The sequence below is a fragment of the Sylvia atricapilla genome, chromosome 1 (genome assembly GCF_009819655.1).
Source record: "Sylvia atricapilla isolate bSylAtr1 chromosome 1, bSylAtr1.pri, whole genome shotgun sequence".
Lineage (NCBI taxonomy): Eukaryota > Metazoa > Chordata > Aves > Passeriformes > Sylviidae > Sylvia > Sylvia atricapilla.
Genome location: NC_089140.1, coordinates 25,341,139 through 25,360,531, shown reverse-complemented (window position 1 = coordinate 25,360,531; position 19,393 = coordinate 25,341,139).

Below are 19,393 nucleotides of genomic sequence, written 5' to 3'. Positions count from 1 at the left end.
GGTTCAGCTTATGCTTGAGCTGCTCATTCATTGCAGAATTTCTTGTACTTTTGTCTGAAGAATATGATCTGTATCATCCAAAACAAATTTTTGACAGTTCCTAAGGAAGCTCTGCTTGCCTCCTGCAGACATGAAAGATGCCAAGTGTGTTAAAATATTCAAATAATTTAGCTACCAAACTCCATCAAGTTTCTGCTTGAATATGTGTGAGCAGAGCTTTGCAGCAAGCCAAGTGTAGGCAACATCAGCCCAGAGGAGTGCCAGGCTTGCACGTGGACCCTCCTGCTCACCATCTCCCCACCTTCATCTCCTCTCCCTAGTCCAGCACTGGATTTCAAAGCACACATGCAGCAGCATGTCCCAGGGAAGTGTTGTGAAAGAGAAAGAGAAGATTGCGATTAACCTTGTAAGGGTTTTCTTTAATCTCATTTCAGAAACATCTAGTATTCAGTGGAAATTTTCTAAAAGAGTTCTACTCAGTGAACTGATCCAAAATTAAATTTTTGAGTAGAATGATTAAAGAGCATAAAAACTCCATGTAATGGCAGGCAAGATGGTTTTAGGGGGGGAAAATCCTACACCTTCTTTTATAGATGGTGCCAAGTCAGACTGTGAACTGGAAATCTTTTTCATCCTTAAGCTCTTATTGTTTTTAACATTCAAAGAAAGCACCCAAAAGATTGTCTCTGTTATAAAACATTTCTTCTACTTCTAAAAATTCAAACAGAATTTGAAAATGTCGGTTATTTGGAATTGCTGTGTGTCTTCTTCTCTTGTGAACAATCTTTTTGACAAATAGAGTACTGCTTCACTTGGTTAATCTGCCACATGTGCTGTTCTGTTTAATTCAAATTCTGTAAGAAATGCAATATTCTGCTTTAATTCAGATAGTAAGTGAATTAAGAGCAGAATGTTGATGCTGAAATAAATACAATTTGAAAGCACACATTTTGTTATTTGGAGTATAAAATGCACCATTCATAGGTAAGGCTTTGTTTTCCTGTTCTACTTAGTAAATCATTGTAAGACTTAAGGCCATGCAAAGATGCTCCCACAAATCCATTAAAATTCCTTTCAGAACGACACAAAAAGAGCACAGAGATTTTTATGTTGATGCTTTTAACGGGGGGGGGGGGGGGGAACAGAACAAATGAGTAGATGATCATATTAAAAAATTAGTATTTTGAAAAGCTGCAGAAAAACCCACATATATGTGACTGCAAAAGCATAGCCCAGCTTCAAAGCATCAGGAGGGGAGCTAAAGTGAGCTCCCTCTGAAGAGTGGAATCCATGTGTCCTGGGAGCTCCAGATGATATGCTGTCAGGCCCTGAAGCCTAAACTCAGGGGATAAAGCTAGCTAGGCTACATCACTTCAAAACTTTTATCCAAGCTTCACATTAACCCAAGAGGAATTTAAAGTGCAACCTAAACATGTTTAAATGAAGTTAGAAGAAAGCTTGTTGTCCTGTCTCCTGTTTCCATTAAATATGTTTTATATGAAAAGCATAGCTTACAAATGCAAGCTATGAGGTTTCTCTGGCAGGATTGCAGCTCTAAGTAAGCACACCATAATATTATTTTGTTTGCTTTCTACTCTAATTAAGTTTTTAAAGCTTCCTCTGTGTGGCTGCTTCAGTTTTGGCATTAGTACTGAGCCAAATGGGACTGGGAAGAAGACTGTGCTTTCTCTTTCTCCCTCTCTCCACCAAGTAATCACAAATCAACTGGAAATCCCTTCTTGCTTTTTTATGATATGTAGATAGCAGACTGCATGCCACAAATAAAGCATGAGCTCTGTGACTCTTACTGGTCTCTTCTGGGACTCTTACTCTTCCCACTGGGAGAGAAACAAAGCCATTGACTGCATTGACCATGGGAGATGCAGCTGCGAGTGTCCAGGCAGTGCTGCACACTTCAGAGCAGAAGGCAGGGAAAACCCACAAAATTCGAAGCCAAACATAAATTTTGACAGCCTTTGAGAGTGTTTGGATTTCTCCTTTTACCATGCTCAGTGGTTACAGGTTTTCAGGTTCAAGGCTTTGCTATAACATTGTTATTGTTTCACAAATCCAGATCATTGTCTGCTGTTTAAAATGAAGCATGCATAATCCAACATCATTCATTATTTTGGCATAAACAATATGCTATCAGCAAAGCACATGTTCCATCTCAGGTCTCTAGCACTTTAAAAGCCCTCTGAATGCATCCAGCCTGTCCAGGACAATTTAACACGCAGGCCAAGTTCTGGAATACTTGACTGGCCTCATGGTAAAACACTTGGCATCACCTTTGATGCGCAGCCTCGGATAGGCATCTCTTGTCTCTATCCAGTTTCTGATGTTGTAATCAATCAGGAAAACAAATCCAACATGAAACTGTGTAGCTCTGAAACTGTTTGTGCTCTTTTGTTGTGTTCCCTGCCCTGAAACTCAGCACCACACTGCAGACTGGGGGTGTATCTGGATGGCTACTAATCCAAGGTCTATTACTGGATCTGGTAATATTTATAATTACATTTCTTGACAGTCAGGATTTTCATATGTAGTTTCTTGATATAACATCTTGTGTTAATGGCTGGGATTCAGGACAGAACTTAGGATACCACATGAAAAAAAGCTTTTAAATAAATACTCAAGGTTCCTTCAACCCTTTTTATCCAACACCACAATCACTGTTAATCAGTTCCTCCCTCCGCCCCCTCCCCAAACCACCTGAAGGCAGGATCAGTGGTGATCAAAAGACAAGGTAGCATTTCTAGAAACGATCACCTCTGTGAGATGTGGTTTTTAATAATGAGTTTATTGCTGTTGCTTTGTGAATTATGGCTTTTCACTTCTCCTACACCAAAACAAAAGTTATTTGCAAGGTGCCACAGGAATAATTTTTAAACTGGAAAACAAGTAAGTTAGTGATCACAAACTGCTTGCTGCTTTGTGGAAGTGGCATTTGGTTTTTTACTTCTTTGGGATTTGTTTTTAAACTGAGATGTTGAAAGATAACTTGTTCTTGTATGCTATGGAGCAGTAACAGCTCCAGGTGCTATAAAAAGCACAGACCAAGATGTAGGGAAAAAAATTTCAACTGTTTCAGTCTAATGTATTAGACACTAGGATGGTCACAATCTCTTGAAAGGAAAGAAGTTGGAAACTTTTCACTGATGGGATGTAGTAATTACTAAGTGTCCTAGTGTTGTTTATTCTCCAATTTTGTTTTGCTACCGTATATAAGTTTTAAATTTTTTATATTCATTTGTAGGGTACAAAGATAATGTACATTTAAAAATCCTTGACAATGAATCTTGAAAGCAAACTGTTTAATGGTTCAGCAATGTACTCCTGGAACTTACGGTGAAAACAACGTTTTGTAGGACAGATGATTGTTCTGTGAGCTCTAAAATTCAAATTATTGCTTCACCTTGACACCTATTGTGTCACCTTGAAAAATTGGAGAATCGCTCCAGGTCTAGGGTACAGTGTCTATTTCAAATATCAGGCTGTGATATCCAAATGCGTACTTGAGGGGATGAGTACTTCAGAAGTTCTTCAAACGGACAAGAATTGTAACCCCTTCTGCTGTTCAGCTTAATATATCAAAACTGTACTCTTCACAGCTTCCAGAGGGCTTTGCTGGGACTCATTTACTGTCTTCCTGCACTCTGCTTTCAAAGTTATGCCCTGGGAGCAAAACTTCTCATTTTGAGCCCTGGATTTCAAAGTGCTCTGCAATCCACAGGCATCTCCAACATGTTTTGAAAATTGTTACACCTCACCAGAGCCAGAGGCATCATTATCCATGCAGGTCTGAAGTCAGTTGGTCTAACAGGTCTTCAGATAATACTCCTACTTTTCAACCTTCCCAGGAGAACTGCATTTTGTATGCTTAGAAATCCACTGGGATATGACGATTGTCTTGAAAACTTAGTTGTGACAATAACTGGAACATTTTGCAGTGTAAGTTTGGAGTAACTCCTTCCTCCCTGTAGAATAGCCTAGCAATTTTTGATTCTTGATTTTTTTTTTTTTTTTTGTAAACAAGTCAGAGAAATCTGAGGGTATGAAACCCATGAAATATGTGTATATTGCAAGCTGATACAAAGCTTAATTCTTCAGCTAACTAGACCATTGAAATTTGGTAAACAGCCAGTTGAGAAATATTTAACACTCCTGATGGTTTAGAAGAAGTAAAGTAAAATAAAAAAATTACTTTTCTGATACTAGAACATGAATAATTTCTCTTACTTTCAGTAAATACTTTCAGTTCCTTCTCAAGTACTGTCTGTTTGATACATATGCTGCTTTCTGCAAGGAAAGGAATAGATGTGCCACCCAAGTATTATGTGCTATGTGTGCTTATACATGTTTTTATATAAATGTATATACATTTTTATATAAATTTGGACAATACATCATTGTCATCATCCTCAGATATATTGCCCCTACAAATCAATCTAAAGTCTATGAGAATTTTAGCAAATGTTCTCTATATATCCTGTAGAAGCTCTCTCAACAACAGGAATGTGCAGCTATTGAGATCTGAAGCCTTAACCCTAAAATGAACTGAAAGGTGTTCCCACAGCAAAGGTTGAAATGCCCTAGCAGCAAAAGACTTGAAAGATACTGATTGTCTCTAGCTGACATTCAGTAACAGAAATATATCTTAAGGCAAGATTAAAACATTCATTAAAGAATGAAAATAAAACATCATTACAAAAAATGAGGTTTCCCCTCTTACTCTTTAGTAGTTACAAAACATTCTTCTGGTTCTTTAATTGCTGCTTGCAAAGGCTCTGTACTGAGTCATTTAGTTTTTGAAAGTAACAACACTGTCCTAGCCTTCTTATTGGCATTTACTCCTATGCCACCCACATTGAGCTCCAAATCTGGATCCAAGGATTGCTGAGGTCTGAAGACTGTATTTGTGTAATTCTGCCAGCAACCACCCATATAACCTCAGAAGAATCAAAGAGAGCTAAAGATATGCTGAAACATTCAAAAGTCATATGAACACCAACTACTAGGAGATGCTTACAAGCTTAAGGATATTTTACATACATCCTGTTCCATTTTCTGGTTGGTCTTTTCAGGGTGGAGAAGGATGGGATGTGGTCAAAGACAACTCTTCGTATTTGGTCATTTAGCAAAGTGAAAGTTTTTTATTCTGTGCATCTCATCTTCAGATGATAGTAAGCCAAATCTCAGCATTGTGCCACACTGCAGGACCAGAGAAAGACAGTTGAGTGTTGCCACAGGATGAAAAAAAGTATCTTAAAGATGAGGACTAAAAACTGCTAAGAATTATTAGCATGGTTATGTTGTTTAGCTATTCCACAGTTTGCTTATTCGCTGTTTAGTGATCATCCCTTCCTCACTGGGCATCTCTGTGCTGAAGAAAATGAGGAGATTTACCCAGGGCCAACAAGGGATCAAGGCAAGATGAGAGTAGTTTCAACATCAGCATTCTCACCTCCCTCTCTTTGCTTCACCCCTCATCCAGGTTGTTCCTGTGTCCAGTTTTGCATGTCCTAGAGGAGTTTTGTCTTTAGGCTTGACAGATGAGACTCTAAGGCTGGAAACAGTGTTTTTCACATCTGAGTCTGGATTAATGTTGACAGAGGCTCTAAATAATAGGAGGCCAGACAGAGAGCAAAACAACACGTTGAGCCGATGTGGTTATCATGGCGTTCTCCCTCTATTCTCTCTCAGACAACAGACGTTATATAGATTCTCAGTACAGTTTACAATGAGAGGCCATTCAAAGAATGCAAACAAACACTATTTATCTTACTCTTAAGGTGGCTGAACCGTTCATGCCACAACACTACACCCAGAAACCCCCTATTCCCTGGGTATGCCTTAACATGAATTTCCACCTGCGCCACAGGGGCCCACAGCCCTCCTAGGCCAGAGGCTCAGTCTGTGGTTGCTCAACCCTCAATCCAAATATAAATCATGTCCTCGCTCTCTAAGAAACTCCGCCACAGATTAAGTGTCCTAACGATGGCATAGGGTCTGTATTCCCAAAAAGCAGGCTTTTCCAGGATGTCTCAAAGTGAGCAGACAAAATGAATAATGCAGTTCACTCCTGAGGTGTATCCAGATGGAGACTGCAGTTCTGTGCATGCAAAGTTCTCTGGTTCATCTCTACAAATGTATATGGAAATGGTACATATTTATGCATCCACATATGCAAACGGATCTCTGTATTGAAGACAGGAATGCAGAAAATTATGTAAAAGGCTCCTCCTAACTTTGTTTAGCTGGAAATAGCAGTGATCTGTCACACCTGAGGACAAATGTTCTTCCAACTGTGTTTTTAGCCAGGGTGCTTAACCCTCCCACCTTTACTTTTGGAGACTTCATAAATATTTTTCAAGTATTTAACTGCTCCTCTGTATTTTTTCACTCTTCCAAATTAAGCAAAATCAGTTGACTTATTTCAAGTTTAAGTAATGAATTTCTCATCATTTTTACTCCCTAACTCCCATGCATGAGCATAAGGCTGCATTGTCTGGTATGATTGGCCAAGTGGAAGATGTTTATTTGTAATAAGGACTCAAGAAAATCCCCTATATCCACTGGAAATTATGAGCGTAGAAATGTCTCCACGAGTCTTTCATTTGTTAAAAGAATTGTGCTTAAAGTTGCTATCTCTAGGTCACAACAAATAACCCAGGCAGAGCAGTGCTTTTTGGAGGGAGAGTGAAGGCTACCAGTGAACATCTTTTTGTCTGGTCAAGACAGTCAGCAAAGTTTTGGGGTTTGGAAGAAAGAAAAAAACCACCAAGCTCACCCTTTATTATCTAAACAAATACTTTTTTTAATATTTCTATGTAAGTACATTCATAGGAAATGTAAATAAAAGTCAAATGAGGGAAGACAATAACTAAGGGGACTCCACAGAGTGATTATTACCCAGAATTATTGTGAAGTGCACCCCTGGACACATGGTGCACCTGCCTGCCAGCATAAAAGACAGAGGGTTTATATTAGCACTGAACAGGGACGTGAGTATCACACTGACCATTTTCAGGCTTCATCCCAGTTGCTGCAGTGTGAAAACCACTAACATACATGACCACTTTCAAAAGTCATGGATGGTGTGGTAAAATAGGACAGCAGCCCAGAAATCTGCGTCTGATTTATTTTTTATTCATTGTTAGGTGTCACTGTGTTTAACATAACAGCTCTGTTTATAAAAGTTACACATATCAGAAAAATATGGAAGACATTTCCTTGTTGTTGCGCCTTTTTTTTTTTTTTTTGGTCTCAATAGAATGTAGAATGTAGCCTTTCAGAACCAAAATCCAGGATGACATATGCAAACAAGCAGCTTCACAGATACACACTTTTCTGTTTTGTCCTGCATGCTGAATGCTGCCAGTCAGGAATCAAATGCCAATTCTGACACTCTGAAATTATTTGAGGAGAGAAATCCAGCCCCCAGTTGTCCCTTTGCTATGCAATGTACAGAAGGATTCATCTGCTGCATGTGGTCTGGTAAGAACTTCCTGCAATATTTTGATAGTCAGACCACTTTTATCACAGATTTCTCTTTTATTCCTATGAGGAGGAGGAATTGCTGCAATTTTTAGATCTTTATAATCACAGACTGAAAAGGTAACACCTTACCATTTTTAGCTTGTTTGTGTTATTCCATCTCACTTCTCCCCTTTTCTTCCTTGCAACAGCACTGTGAAAGGCCCATTGTTGAGAAGTAGGGTTATGACATTAGGGTCAAATCTCTTTGCTCACATTCCCTCCTCCTCTGTAAGGGATGAAATCTAAGCGAGGGAGTGACATGCAAAATTGTACAGAGCTTTGGAGCACTCACTTATGTTATACAAGATGCTGCTCCAATTCAAGCACATTCTTGACTCCTGCGAAATCCAATGTGAAGTGGAACTAAAGTCTCCATGGATTATGGTGACCACATTTAATGCATTGCTGATATTTGCTGCTCTTACTTCCATGCACAATATTCATCAGTTTTGGACAGCCTCTGTATTCTTGTCACCACCTAGAAGCCTGTACAACCATGGACAGGATCTAGTCTATGCTGTATTTCTTAGTTCTGGATTGATTTGCTTCCATGAACGGAAGCCAAATCTGCCTTTTCCACACAGTTCCTTTTCTGGATGCTGCACTGATATGCTGGCTGTATAACATTTCCAACCCAGTGCTGCTGACTGAGTAAATTGCACAGCCTATCCATTTTAGAAAGCAAGCATGATGGTTTTTAGACATGCTGGTTCTGCTGAACTGCATCATCTTGTTGAGGCAACACAACTAAAAATTACAGGAGCAGAGTTGATGGAAGACAAGAGATTTAAAAATTACACACTCTTTGAACATAAGAAGTGTGAGCTGGTAGGAAATCTATTCTTACTGCTATTGTTAGCATTTCAGAAACAGACATGTTTTTATTGCCTCCTCTATTTATTTTTAATAACACTGTTTTCAAGGGAAATACTGCTGGAGCACCATGCCTTTGGGGTTGATTAGGTATAGTTTTCTGCACAAGACTTATAGAGATTGCAGATGTTAAAAGAAAAAATGCACTAATATCAGTGCCTTGCAGAACTGTGTCATTTTAGGGTATCAGAAAGTCGTGCTTACATGTATCCCTTTTTTTAAGAGGAGAGGAGGCATTTGTGCATTTTGGATCTTGTTTGTGAGTTTTAGCTGGCTACACCCAATGTAAGTTGCTTTAACTTATTAAACTCTGACAGCCACTACTGAGGACAACAGAGAAACTTTGCACCATCAGAAGATTTTTGTTGTTTGTTTTTCAACTAACAATAAACAAGTGGTATATAAATAAAATACTATATATTTTCTATTTTTCAATCTCTATTATTTTTCATGAGATATCCGTGGGTGTTGTTCTGATTTATCATCCTGCCTCTCAGAAGAATGTCATCCCCTTTCGTTGCAGAGTCAGCTCTGGGCTGTTTTGCTCCGGCAGACACTCTGACAGCTGTCTTCATCGGCCAGTAGATGTCATTGTGTTTCCACTGCAAAAGCACATCAAACATATTCATCTGGCTGCAAATGCCTGTCTCGTCCTGCAAACAATACTGTTGAGTATTTAGGATTTTCTCTACCCTGCAGCAAAATATTTGTTAAAAATGCTTAGCCAGAGAAGAGTGAAAATTAAGTTCCAAGCATTTGATAGCTGTGACTAACTAGCCAGAATACCCTTGGCTTCAGCTTAATGCAGTGCCAGTGGTGTTATACAAACACAGCTTACTCAACAGGACACAAATCATTGTTAATAAACTATTACAAAAGATGCCAACAGAAGAAGATAGAAATAATGTCTCATGGATTAGCCAACTTCTTTAGGCAACCAGCTCATTCTGCTGTGAGGTCATCTGTTCTTCAACACTCAGACAGGATTCAGAATTTATACTTCAGAACTTTTTAGACCTTCAAAGTGTAATGAAAAGAGGCTATAGTCTGTTATTTTTCAGCTATTTTATTCTGGACTATGTTCACAGGTTCCAAATTTGCATGATATAATATTCGTGATGTAATTAGAAAGTTCCATTTGAAGTCAAAACTTGGTTGCAAGGAAACACCTGGCAGTAGTACAGGGGGTAGGATTTTTTCAAAATATCTGACATACTTTTTATCAGTAAAAACTCAAGAGAAATCATTTAACTATCATCTTGCAACATCCATGCTGGAAATGGCATTGAGGGCCAAATTCCCTGCTGGCAGCAACCAGTGTGGCCCTGCTGGCTCTCACAACAACCAAGACCCTTGACAGATTCAGCAGAGAACTGGCCTTTTGCAGTGTGTTTTCAGTCCCAGAGGCCAGTATGAAATTGAGTGAAGTCAACGGAAATCTTTTGCTTGTTGGCAATGGGCTATGGATGAAGCTATGAATCAGGTTTTCTGGAGGCTGGCGCAGCACATCTGTCTTGGGGTGAGGCAGCTGAAAGGCATAGGCTTGGATTTGAAAGGACAAGCTTCATTTCACAAATCTCTGCTCAGGCTTTCACTAGGAATAACCTGAGATGGCATAAGAGAAATACTGTTCCTCCCTTAGAGTGGCTCATCCTCTTGCTCATGGAAACATCTAAAAGCCTTCCTGGACTGGGAGACTTTTGCATGGGTAGGTGACTGGTTTGGGTTGAGAGGGTCCTTTAAAGATCATCACAGCAACCCCCTGCAATAGGCATGGACATCTGTCACTAAATAATGTTGCTCAAAGCCCAATCCAGCTTGACCTTAAACACTTCCAGTGGTGGACAGAGTGGTTGGACAGTGCCCAGGCAGAAAGGGACCTGGGGGTTCTGGTGACAGCAGCTGAACATGAGCCAGGGTGTGTCCTGGTGGCTGAAAAGGCCAATGGCATCCTGGCCTGGATCAGGAACGGTGTGGCCAGCAGGAGCAGAGAGGTCATTCTTCCTCTGTACTGGGCACTGGTCAGGCCACACCTCGAGTGCTGCGTCCTCAGTTCTGGGCCCTCAGTTTAGAAAGGACGTTGAGACACTTGAGCGCATCCAGAGGAGGCACCGAGGCTGGTGAGGGGCTTGGAAGACAAACTCTGTGAGGAATGACTGAGGGAACTGTTGATCCTGGAGGAAGGAGATGCAGAGGTGACCTTATCAGTCTCTACAGCTCCCTGAAAGGTGGCTGTGTTTAGGTGTGGGTTGGTCTTTTTCTCCAGGCAGCAACTGACAGAATAAGACACAGTCTTAAGCTGCACCAGGGGAAGTTTAGGTTAGACACCAGGAAAAAAATTCTTCACTGAAAGAGTGATTGGGCACTGGAGTCATCTGCCTGAGGAGGTGGTGGAAGTCACCATACTTGGACGTGTTTATAAAAAGACTGGATGTGGCGGCCAGTGCCATGGTTTACTTGATGAGATGGTGTTGGTCATAGGTCAGCCTTGATGACCTCAAAGATCTTTTCCAACCCAGTTCATTTTGTGATTCTGTGGGTCACCCACAAGTATGGATGATATAGGTGGTTGTTTCCAAGTTTAGATATGAGGTGTATGGTATACATACAGAGGTCCTGTAAATGAGGTCCCCTTGGACTGCCTAGATGGCCAAACTCTTGCACTTGCATGAACAGAGAGAGGTCCACAGGTACTACAGCAGTGTCCTCTGGGCTGTACAGTGGCAGAACATGTTTAAGGATCACAGCAGCCTTACCTGCTCTCTTACAGATAAATTCACCTGCAATTAGAGCTATCTATGGTGCAGAATTAGTCTTTATTAATATTTCAAAGTAGTCTCTTGCAAAAAAACCCCAAAAGTTGTGACTAAAGATCTACTTAATAATTCATGGGTTAGGCTACAGGTGGCATACCCATTTCCTACACACCACTCCACATTGATGTCATATATGCAATGGCTGCTCACTTTCCAAAGCACATGAAGGAAACTTTTTACTACTCACCTGAGAGCAGTCTCAGGCTGCTGAACTCCCAGTGCTGTGCCTCCAGACTTTCACATTTACCTGGGATTTCTCATTCGAATAAGATCATTTAGAGCTGCCCCCTGGTAATTTTTTTGATCTACATCAGCTGATCCATAAATATCAAATAAAAAATATGCAGCACTGCCTTAAATACTTGTATTCCCAGCTCACTACTTCCTCATCTGATTCCTCTCAGTCCTGTTCCCTATCCCATGCAGCCAGGGCTTGCTGGAACATTTGTCTGAGGATTTTGCTGACTAAAAACACACCATAAATTTTTCTTCTTTCGGATGCACATTTTTTCCCATACAACTGACTATGTCATTGCACTGTGAAGGTGTAAAGAAGAAAAATGTAAAGGATAAAATGTAAAGGAGAGGAAAATAGATCTGTTTTTCTGTCTGCCTCAGGATATCCTCACAGAGGTGGAGACAGTGGTGAGATGGATGTGGGAGACTAAATTGCTGACTTTAATCTGAACCCCAGTAAATGTCTTCTGGCCCATATTTCCATCTAAAAATGGTGGAGGTAATGCTATTAATTGTTTCATTTCACCTAACAAAAAGCATCATCAAGGTTGTTAAGGCATTTACATACTACAGAAACTAGAAAATTCCCACTCCTACAAAAGACCATGAAGAAATGACTGATTCTACTTGTTGTACCGAATGCACTAGTTAAGAAGATCACTAATTTAAAAATGACAGTAAAAATACTGACTTATCTCACTTCCTAAGCATGTCTTGGGTATCCTCGCCAACATAAATGTTCCAATTTATTAAAAAAAAAAAATAGTAGTTGATTATGTAATTAGGGCCTCTATTAGAACAGACTTCCAGAAGGGAGATGAATGAAGAATTTCTGAATATTGTACGTTTTGATAAATACAAGTTTTGCTGTATTTGGTTCTGCTGCTATTTAAATATTCCATAACTTTCAGTGTAATTGTGCACGAGTTTGCATATCTTTTCTTGCTTAGAGCAAACCCAAGTCTGGGAACGCTCAGTTGCAGGTGGAGGTTTTGCAGCAGGGTTCATGTGTTAAGGAAAGTTAACAGTTAGCCCATTCCTTCTGAGACTCTCTGCCAGTCACGTTCTCAAGACCAGTGATTGGGACTGCTGGGACCAAAGGTCCTTCAGAGAAGGCAGCTCCAGTGTGCCGAGGGAGCCCTTTTGACTTGCTCCACACTTCACTCACACATTTCAGACCAGGTGCCGCTACTGGTTCAGCTCTTTGTTTTTCCATTGCAGAGTCTCAGATGTCTAGTTCCATTTATTCACAGAGCAGTAACACAGAAACTGCCAGAGCTATCCTGTCAGAGGAGGACCCTCAACAAGGGAGTTTTCACCTATCTTCATCTCCTTTGTTATCCAAAAGATCAGCAGTTCCCGGCTTCTGAGGTGTCTCTCAGTGTCCACCTTGATGGCCAGCATCACTGATTTTGGTGTCCTTTGTTATTGTTTTTGTCTGAGCTCCCACTCAGAGCTCAATCTGCATTTCAGTCTGCATCTCAATCTGCACCTTGCAAGCCCAGCTACCTGGATCAGAGGTGTTCTCGACTCAGGGAACCAGGGACAACAGCCATTGCACCCAGGGAGATACCTGATCCTGGGTGGCTGCACTGCTGGCCCACATGGATGTCACTTCAAGAGCACCTCTGGCACCATGGATTCCCTCTAAGCACAGAGGCCTCCAAAAGGCTTCTGGCTTAGACTTTTCCCTTGGGATTCCTTTGCACATCCTGGCTTGTGCAGCCATGAATCTTTAAGACACAGCACTGAGACACATAAGAGGAGAGGTGTTGGAGTGTTGGAGGTTAGGGATTATTTTTTTTTTCCTTCTTGTTTATTTGTTTATTTGTTTGTTTGTTTGGGTGGTGTGTTTTTTGTTTTTGTTTTTTTTTTTGGTGTTTTTTGGGTTGGGTTGGGTTTTTTGGATTGTTGTTGTTTTGGGTTTTTTGTTTTGTTTTGTTTTGGTGTTTGTTTGTTTGCTTTGGGGTTTTTTTGTTTGGTTTGTTTTTTTGTTTTCTGTCATGGTATTTTTTCTCCAGTTTCCTTTTTTTTCACCTCTTTGGAGAGAACTAGACTCTCCTAAGCTTAATTTTTTTAAATTAAAGCAGTGATGCTAATTCACAGAATCATAGAAACATAGAATGGTTTAGGTTGGAAGGGATCTTAAAGATCACCTAGTTCCAACTGCCCTGCCATGGGCAGAGACAGCTTTCACTTCTCCAGCCTCTCTCTGCGGTTGGTACCACCACGGTCCCAACAAAATCCCATCACACCTTAAGAGCTGGTCTAACACTTAGAGGTCAAACTCCCTTTGGTTCCTCCTGCTGTCTGTGATGGGAATTTAACTAAGAATTGAGACACCTGGGCACCTTGCTGCCCAGCTCAGGCACCTGACTTCCAAGGAACCGAAGATAATGAACTGGTTCTTGACTCCTGGTGAGTGCTGTGCCCACTTTTGCTAGCTGTAACAGCAGTCTGTGAACCCACCAGGCTCTGCATCCTCCAGTTGCAGAGTAACTTTACCTATAACTTGAATCTCTTGACCATTTGGAAAAGATAGAAAATATGAAATTTTGCAACAGCTGAAACTTTGAGCAAGAAAACTCTTCATGTTCATACATAATAATTAATCTTTAGTAAGGCTATTTGTAATCATGTTAATAACCTATTTATTCCAACTATTCTTAGTATAGCATCATCACAAAAGCATCTTGGTGTGCTCAGTGTGGAAAGTCAGTTGAGATGCTATAATGATGTCGAAATGAAATGCTGTCAGTGCAAATCCATAAAATGACATAACGGTGTCAGAAATGAAAGAGAATCATATCAGAGTGTGTTCCGGCACCACTCAAAAATTTGTGAGAGGAAAGGGTGTCACAATTGGGGGACAATGTTTGTTATGACAGAAATGCTCAAGAAGCTAAAAAGGGAAAGTGTGTTTGCCAGCCACATTACTTTTTAATCCAGCAGATTTATGAAGAAGTTGTGCTAATTTCCTCTATAAATATCTCAGTGAGAAGAACACTGCTTTGTGTTGCAGAAAGTGGTTTTTAACTAGTTGCAATTCCAGGTTTCTTCTGAAAAGGAATAGAAAGGTTCATTGTGTTGTTTGTGTAAGTGAACAGTCATTTGTCTTTCAAAAGAGAGAGAAAGAAAAACAAAATACTTCTTATCCAGTTATCCTCCTTAAAGAAACTCACTTCCCATGACTCAAATACCATCCTAAAGAAAGAACTCTCTAGACATTGCAGGTAGGACAAATCTACCCCTATATCTATTATTTCTGCTTTTTAGTGGTTACAGGTGCCTAGAAATTCACACATCCTTCGAGGAAGGATCAGTGTTTTGCAGCTGTTCCTTGTAACAACATGCTCAGCAATAAAACTTGAAGAAGAAGGAGGGATGCAGAGCTGGTTTCCAAGTTGGTCAAATTCAGCAACTCTCTGGGCATTGGTAAGACAGCTGGGAGGTGGTGGCTGGTTGCCTTTGCTTTGCTTGCTGTTTTTTCCTCTTTTCTTCACCAATGAAACTGCCTTTACACCTTGGGAGTTCTCTTACTCTTTTTGCTTTTCCTATTTCTTCTGGGTGGGGGAAGCGAGTGAGCAGCAGTGGGTACTGAGATATTGGCCAAGACCAGCCCAGCAGGGCTGTGAACTGACTGAGTTAAACACACACCTCCCAGGTTTAAGGAATAGCTTGTATTTACCGTATTAAGTTTGTGACACACACTTTGCTAAGCTCTCTCATAACCAAAACTATTTCTAAACGCTTCTCAAAGTCCTGTTTAAAGCCAGGTGCTGTGGAGGATGTGGTAAAGGGTGAAAATACATGCTGCAAGAGCAAGTAGGCAGCTGCATTTGCTGCAGCACAGAAACAAAGTTTCATCTGGTCGCTCTTATCCATGCCTCATCCAATGACTGCACTCATGACTATAAACTGAGAATTTGCAGAAGCTGGGTGCTGACCTGACTTGGCTACTAGGGAAGGCCATGCTTAAGGTCCCCTGGCATCAGTGGGAGCAGCCTGGCTCCAAAACACTTTTGACATAATTTGCTGATGGTAATGAATTTGCCATGACATTTGCTTAGGCTATGGTGTCTGAGGTTTATTACCTTCATTATTAAGAAGAGTTGTGTCACTTCTGTTGGGAGTACTCTGACTTCAGATTCTCCTGAGACCACGCTACACTTGTCCCTGTGATTGAATACTTGTCCATAGTGCCTAGAGTGGCACTCATGCCAGAGGATGGGTTTAACTGAGTTTGAAGACTCAAACATTAAACTCATGGAATATGTGCACACAGAACAAAACCATCTTTATTTGCTGGTTCTTGGTGGTTGTCCTGGATTATATGCCCTTAGAGTGCTAAATATTCAGGCTGTAATATATTTGATCTGGAAAGTGCTCCTGGCAGGTTATATTAGCTTACATTATCATCCACCTGTATCCTAAACACTTGAGCCTGATCATTTTCTTGGTAGAAGTTCAGGGTTTCATTCAAACACCTTTCCCATAATGTCTCTCCTAGGAGAGAGTGATGCCACCATGAGACACACCCAGTCCTTCTTCATGTCAGTAATGGAAGCTGAAGGCACTGGCCTAGAATTGAAACCTGGATTTTATGTAACTAAAATAAGGCAAGCTGCAAAGACCATGTTAATGAAGGTTACTGACCAGATTATGCCCAAAATTCATGGGCAGAACCTTCAACAAGACAAAGGAGATTGCCTAAAATTTCAGCTTCTGAGAAGAATTTTTAGAATCACAGAATCAGAGAATCATAGAATGGTTTGGGTTGGAAGTAATTTGAAGATCATTTAGTTCCAATCCCCTGCCATGGGCAGGGACACCTTTCACTAGACCAGGTTGCTCAAAGCTGCCTCCAACCTGGCCTGGCAAAGCTGCCTGCAACACGTCTGTGGATGGAAATGCCACAGCCTCTCTGGGCAACATGTTCCAGCGTCTCATCCCCCTCACAGCAGAGAATTCCTCCCACATATTTAAACCTAAATGCCCCTTCTTTCAGTTTGAACCATTTCTCCCTGTCCTGTCACTACAGTTCCTGCCAAAGTCCCTCTCTGGCTTCCCTGTGGGCCCCTTCAGATGCTGGAAGGTTGCTGTGAGGTCTCTGCACAACCTTTTATTTTCCAAGCTGAGCAGCCCCAACTTTCTCAGCCTGTCTTCCTGGAGGAGGTGCTCCAGTCCCCTTATCAACATCATGACCCTCATTTTCTAAGTTCCTATCTGCTCTTAGGGCTTACACTTCATTGGCTGGTGCTTGATTTAAACAACAAAGTAGGTTCCAATTACTTTTTTTCAGCCAAGGTTGTTTTTAAACAAAAACTGTAAATTTGATTAGTCAGAAATATCCATCACTGATGGAGATTTCTGAGGTTCTTATCTTCAGCTGTCCATACTGAGGAAAAAAAAAAAAAAAAAAAAAAAAAAAAAAAGACAAAATAGTATGGAAGCATGAAAAGTCCATGATGATATTTTACAACACGTTTTCATTCTGTGACTACAAATTTTCTTTCATTTCCTTTATACAAAACAAAAGAACTGAAAGAAACACTTAAAATGGAAAGAAAAATATTTCGTTTCAGTCAGGAAAAACGTGTTTTACATGACCCAAGAATTTTGTGAGAATTTCTGATTCCTACAGCATTTGGAATAATTATTGAGTGAAAATTCAAAGTAAGTTTTTTAAAGACCCATAAAACTTTCCAGTGAAATAAAATCCTACCTAAAAATGTCTGAACTTCTTGAAAGTGGTTACATCATATTAGCAATAGCTAAAAATCAGAAAGCAATATTGATAATTTCGGTGGAAAGGTACTTTTCTGCAGTGAAGTCACAACTTATTTCTTCTACAGAAATGGTGGTTAATAAAAACTGATTTCATTTCTCAACAGATATTTAAGCAGATTAAAACCCTCCAAGAAATCTCTGAAGGTACTGCTGATTTCAACTAAAAGCCATTTTTCAGATATTTTCAATTTTGATAAAATATTTTCATTTTACTAGGAATAGCTCATTAGGTTATCATTAATGTAAAATACATTTCCAAATGTAGTAAAGAAAGTGGAAAATTGTCATTCATATTGTGGTAAAATGTGGGATCTGTTTTAAAATTTTGCAATTAAATTTTGGGTTTCTTCACGGAAGTTTGAGTATTATTTTTTCCTCCCTGAATAAACTGAATTTTCACTGAAAAAAATTCTCCAACATCTTAAGTACATTCATATATTTTAAAAGTATGTCTATTGCTGTGTGAAATGTGTCTTACTGGTAAAAGCTATTGACTTTTCCATTCTATTTCTTTAGTTTTCCACTACTCTTGTGTGTTGGAATACTCCAGGTAGGTGCTGTGTGTGCTTCTGCTTATGCTGCGTTACACAGCAGGGAAACCTCTTATCTCAGACTGGTTGCCTGGTTGAGGAAAAAAAACCATTTAAGGTTGTAAACACAGCTGTGGAAGAAATATTTTCTATTTTCTTGCTGTTTGTTTTAACGTACTAAAAAGACATAATTACAGAAGTTTGAAAAAATGCTGAAGTGCAAAATACAATAGTAGTTTGGTTTGTGTGTTTCTATGATATGTCTATATGTCTTCATATGTAGCTTTAACAGTCCAGGAAAATCTTTAGAAATGTCTTCTCTACTTTACACTCTGATTTGCCCTCAAAAATAAAGTACAGAATTTTCAGAAAAAAATAATTTAAAAGTAATCTCATAGCTACACTGGCATTAAAAACTGTTCAAGTCTTGTTCTTGTCATTTTTCATGCCAGCTTGAAGATTTGTGTTTCTATTGTTTCCTTTTTGACTCTGTGCAAACACTTTAAAGATAGGAAATTTGCAGATCTGTGAAAAAAAAAAAAAAGAAGAAGAATAGACGTTTTGTAAAACTAACCACTGCAACTTCATTTGAAGAAAATGAAATCTGAACTCTGAAAGAGGACAATGCCTTTTTTTTTTTTTTTTCGGCTTGCAAAGAAGTAGAGTAATGCAATCCTTTTTATTTCCTATTTAAATAAAGGCTGAAGCGTTTTCATCTGTGGTGTGTAAAGTCTGCTTTGCTAAGAATAAATTCAGAGCACACACATTGTAAGTATTTGCCAAGAGCACTGGGTTTATATTGGTTGAGTAAACAGCACTATAATATTACAATTATAAAAACAAAATGTGCAGAAAAATGTGATTCTCACTCTTTTGTTAACACTCTATTAGTTCCTGAAGTCCTAGTGAGAAAAGATTGGATGCGAAGCCCTCAGTAAAGAGCTCTGCTCCACTCAAGCTGCAACACCACCAATTATTTCACCAGAAAAAGAACTAGATTTGATAAAGATCCTTAGTCCAAATCCTGTGCAGGAACACCTGAAGGCATCTTCCCTGATATCCTATGTAAAAAAACACTAATGACATCCTGGTCACTTCAGCCTATGGAAGATTTCACCTTTTATATCACAGCGTGATAGCAAACAAAGGGCTGCATAAAGTTCTTTTGACTGTGGCTGGAAAGATCACACTGGCCCCAGTGTGCATTTGGATGACATTGTACCATCCTTTCACTCCACCCACAACTACTATTTCGTTGCCCAGAATTGTTGTAATATGACTGCTTCCCTTCATAATCTCTGCATTTTATCTAGCTTCTTTTCCGAAGCCAGAGAGGATAATTGTCATCTTCTGTATAACACAGAAGAAAGGCTGACGACAGGCTTAAGGGCAATGGCTTTCTCGTCTATCCCTACCTTCTCTAGACTGCAACTTCACTGAGGCAGACAGCAACAGCAAGCATGACAAGGTTTTCTAAGCTGCCTAAATTAAGTAACAAGTGCCAGAGGAAGAAAAGATTTTATGTCTAACCCATCACAGTGGAGTTCTCCAGCAAAATGGGATGGAGAAAGGACAGGTGACAGCCAAGCACGAGTGCTGCAATTAATA